At 35.4% G+C, this 5,060-nt stretch overlaps 1 long non-coding RNA gene across 1 annotated transcript; it reads right to left on the bottom strand.

Moving 5' to 3' along the window:
- Nucleotides 1-1,505: 1,505 nt before the first annotated feature.
- LOC120626529 lies at nucleotides 1,506-4,306 on the bottom strand. The gene is made up of 4 exons (XR_005658860.1): nucleotides 4,212-4,306; nucleotides 3,705-3,847; nucleotides 2,517-2,658; nucleotides 1,506-1,637 (listed from the first exon to the last, which is right to left on the bottom strand). It is a non-coding gene; the product is annotated as an uncharacterized LOC120626529 (long non-coding RNA).
- Between the last annotated feature and the right edge of the window lie 754 nt (nucleotides 4,307-5,060).

The following is a 5,060-nucleotide window of genomic DNA, read 5'->3' as shown; positions in this document are numbered from 1 at the left end:
CACAATCTGGCATTTAATCTCCATACTAAATTATTAAATAATCTGGATTGTCTCTGCTACATACATTGAAATTTCAGTAAAATTAAAGCCCATATAAGCAAATGAATGTGAGCGAGGCAACACGGGACCTCCGATAGCGTACCTTCGAAGACACGCGAAGAGCGCGACAGTGAAATTTCGGCGCGGCGCTTAATGTCATCCTATCGCGTTCGGCTGGTTGCTACCACAGAGTCTACCTGTTAGAGTAACGTAGTGCTTGCAGTAATGTAGACAAAGATTACCTTAGAAGACCTTGGGCTCCATTAGCACCGCCTGGATTTCCTCCAGCACAGTGTCAACGGAGGGCGTGGTGTCTGTTGTCAGTGTGTTCGTTTCCATTGTTGTAACTGGCTCAGGGGTCTTTTTAGGCGGTACATCCCTCAGCCCTTCGCTGTCGAAGAACCGGATGTAAATAGAGCCCGTGGAGTCTCCTTCCCCGAGACAGTATTTCGTCCAACTACTCCGTGGGTATTCCAAGTACCAGGAATACACCGGAAGGCGTACTGGTGGTGCGTTTGTAGGTATACAGGGTCCATGATGAGACTTTGTATCACGGGTTTTGAAGGGTGGGACACCTATAAAAAAATCAAAATTCAAAATTCATTTATAGTATAAGTAGGCCTAATTAATAAGCACTTATGAAACGTCAAGTCTGTTTGTAGTGACTCTACCACCGGTTCGGAGAGCAGATTCCACTGAGAAGAGCCGGCAAGAAACTCAGCAGATTGCTCTTTTCCAACATAATTTTAAAGTTTAACAATCTTTAGAACTTTTCTGTTTTGTGAGAGATGAGAGCAGAGTGGCCTGCTTCCAAGCAGCCTTGTCGTTTAGGAATTCATCAATCGTGAAGTAACCACGATTTATTAAATGTGTTTTAATATATTGTTTAAACTTAGGTAAAGGTAGATCTAATATTACCTTCGCTATCATGTTATAAAAGCATATACCCATCCCCACAAAGGATTTCTGTACTTTTCTCAGACGATATGGAGATATCACTAATTTATGTCCGTTTCTAGTTAGTCGACTGTTTATATCGACTTTTTGTTTATAATTACTTATGTTTTGTTTAATAAAGATAATATTATTATAAATATATTGCGAGGCTACTGTAAGTATACCTATTTCTTTAAATTTGGTACAAAGGGATTCGCGTGATCTAAGTTTATATATCGATCGCACACCTCTTTATGTCGGATAAATATAGTCTCTATATCAGCAGCTCTGCTCCATAACAAGTTCCCATACTACATTACACTATGGAAGTATGCAAAATAATATAATTTTTCTGACAGCATAAGCAGCTGAGCTGAGCTTACCTAATAGTGTCTCGATATGGGCACCCCACTGTAGCTTACAATCCAAGGTAACTCCTAGGAAAACTGTGGAATTCTCCATTTCTAATGATTCTCCATTTATCATTCCTTTCCTATTAACTTTATTTACATTTGGTAACATAAATTCTACGCACTTTGTTTTCTTTGCGTTCACAACTAAGTTATTAGCAGTAAACCAGTGAGATACATGCAACATAGCACGGCTTACATCGTCAGAATTGTCTTTATTTCTGTCAGTCTTGAAAATTAAAGATGTATCATCTGCAAACAGTACAATGTCACAAGTGTTACTGACATTATGTGGGAGATTATATACACCAAAAATAGAAAAGGACCTAAAATTGAGCCTTGTCTCAGGTTCTCAGGGTACATCGTCCTTAATGGGTGTCCCACCCAATAAGGACCATGTACCCTGAGACTTTATGTCTTTTATGCATACCTTTTGTGTTCTATCACTAAAATAAGAGGCGATCAAATTAAGTGTAACATTTTTGATGCCGTTTAAGTAATAAGGTTTTATGTTAAACGCAATTGAATGCCTTGGATAAATAACAAAATATACCAATGGCATTCTGCAAACTTTCCCACGCATCATAAACATGTTTTATAAGTTTAGCACCTGCATCCGTTGTGCTACGACCTTTGGTAAAGCCATATTGTTCTGGATGAAGAAGATTATTATCATTGAAATTATTCAATAGTTGATTAAGTAAAGACTGTAATAGGCCTGTAATTATTTAAGTCATTTTTATTGCCCGATTTAAATACAGGAATAAGTTTTCCATGTTATACAGCTGTTACCTATATTTTCACAACTGATCCATTAGACCGATTTCCATGCACATCTACTTTCTGAATTCTATCGCGTAAATAGTAACTCATTAAGTTTTGAGCTACACCCTGACTAACGTTTCGTGTTGAACACAATCAAACGCCTTGTACAACTCACAGAACACATACATACCTAGTGCTAATATGCTTTCTTTTAATTTAATATTTTTACAGGGTGATTCCTTATGAAATATAAATAGGCACCCTTAAACAGTTATTCGTAATTCGGTTACACGTTGTATACATCTATGTGAACCTAGCTAAGAACTATATATGTTAAACTATAGAAAAAACAAACATATTAATTACCTTAATCTTGTTATAGGAATTGGGTTTTATATGTATCAGTAAGCTTAGTAGACCTCGCAGCGTCTTCAAACCCATCAATTGCACACAGCTTCTCAATGTAATCTCACTGTGCTAGCTAACAGCCAATTATCAAGTCCTTTTTCTGAAAGTTATTACAAAAACATTTAAATAAATGTGGTACATCATACACATATGTGACTAACAAGGATATTCTAAACATCAAAACAGTATAAATTATCAAGAGCGACTAGCGGTACGAGTCAATGACCTGGCAAACAAACTGGAAGGAGACTGCAGTCTTTTATAGTCTAGACTGATAAAAAACAGTATTTTAAATGTAATAAGTAGATTTTAAAGCTACTAGGATAAATTCATCAATGGCTCATGATCATTTAAGTTTCAATTGAAATCATTGCAAAAGTCGAAGCAGTAATACACAGCAATCAACAATTGTTGATGCCTCTAAAATAAGTTTTACCAAAATAATTCATCTAAGAGACTACAAAACTCTGGGTTTTGATCTCATCACTGGTGAGATCCTAAAAATTCTAATAAAGAAAGCAATAGTCTTTTTCACCATGCTTTTTAATGCTAATTTGCATGATACCAAAACCTGACAAAGTACCAATGGAACCTTCTTCTAATAGGCCCATTAGCTTGCTACCTATAGGTAGCAAGCTAATGGGCCTATTAGAATATTAGAATATATATCAAAAGTATTTGAAAAGATCTTATTAAATAGAATGAAACCTATACTAATTCAATCACATATAATGCCAGATCACCAATTTGGGTTCCGCATACAGCATTCAATTGTAGAGCAGGGTAGCACATAAAATAAGAGAGACTCTAGAAAGAAAAGAATATTGCTCCACAGTCATCTTGGACATAGAGAAGGCTTTTGATAGAGTTAGGCATGAAGGGCTTATGTACAAACTGAAAACTTTGCTCCTCAATTCTCTATACATGATTCTTAAATCTTATCTTAGTCAAAGAAAATATCAGGTATAATTCAAAGACAACCTTTACAACATTCACAATATCGAAGCTTCAGTACCACAGGGCTCAGTGCCTGTTTCATTTATGAAAGTTTCAACATGATACAGACAATATGACACTCACATAATACTATATTCCTATGTAAACCTATTAATGTTAAATTATTGAAAAAAAAAACATATTATTTACCTTTATCCTGTTGTAGGAATTGGGTTTTACATTTTGATCAGTCAGCTTAGTAGACCATGCAGCACCTTCAAATTCATCAACAGCATACAGCTTCTCAATTTAACCCACTGTGCACGCTGTCAGCCAATGATCAAGTTCTTTTTCTGAAAGTTATTACAAAATCATTTAAGTAAATGGTGCATCATACATATGATATATTTTTTGCCACTAATAACATATTGTTTGATGCATCATCACCCCTGCAAAGTAGATCTGCTTGTTTGTCTGACACTAAAAGCAGCAAGCAGCAGCAGCAACATTGGCAGAGCCTACATCAGATACAGATGATCTTAAAGTAAATCCGGTTTTAATATTTTTAATGATTTATTTAAGAATCTTTTTTAATAATTAGGTTTTGATGCCATCAAATAATCATGACATGGCAAAATAAAAAGCAATGGCTATCTTCCAGGCTACCACGCTGCATAAAAACTAAAACTTTATCAGCAATGTTATTGTTCCGCTCACCACCTGGCACCTCCTAAATCCTCAAAAGCTTCAATGACTCCAGGAGTCCAGTTTGAAAGTTATAAATTTTATAAGTTATACATATGGAGGGTAGAGATATAGTCATCTTATATGGGAGAAAAGTTGAAAAAATGTCCAGTTGTATGCGCTAAATAACAGTTCAAAAATCCTCCACAATGGAGCTGGTGGATGCACAGGGTATGGCATGAATGTAGCAATCGTAGATGAATTATTGAAGTATGCCGAGTTAAAAAATTTAATGTCATTATCGACTAAAGTAGTTAATTATTGAGAATTTCAACAACTTACGTTGTACAAAATATTGTGGTAAATATAACCTTACTTCCTTGTTTCTTTTTCAAGCCTACTCTAAGAATATTTATATTTGGCGCTTCTTTTAAGAGTTACCTTGATGCAAATGTGGCGCCATCCTAATTTAATACATTTTGACGACACTTTTTCATATACACAGATGATCCTCCTTACCTCTACCCTCCATAATATTTGGCGCTTCTTTTAAGAGTTACCCTGATGCAAATGTGGCGCCATCCTAATTTAATACATTTTGACGACACTTTTTCATATACACAGATGACTCTCCTTACCTCTACCCTCCATACCTCACTCGATTTGAATTTGACATCTGAACCTGACGTTTGACAGCTGCTTCACTCATGACGTTCGGAAATTGATGGTGTACCACATATAGGTGAGCGTTGTAACACACAATACATTATATAACAAAAAATATTTGTTTAATAGCGTAACAGATTATTAATCATGCTGTTATAATATAAATTATTTTCTGTGGTTATGTTATAATTATTTCTCCATGTTATTTCGGTTCAT

The sequence above is a fragment of the Pararge aegeria genome, chromosome 9, assembly GCF_905163445.1.
Source record: "Pararge aegeria chromosome 9, ilParAegt1.1, whole genome shotgun sequence".
Taxonomy (NCBI): Eukaryota; Metazoa; Arthropoda; class Insecta; order Lepidoptera; family Nymphalidae; genus Pararge; species Pararge aegeria.
This window is presented reverse-complemented; position numbering and strand designations above follow the sequence as displayed.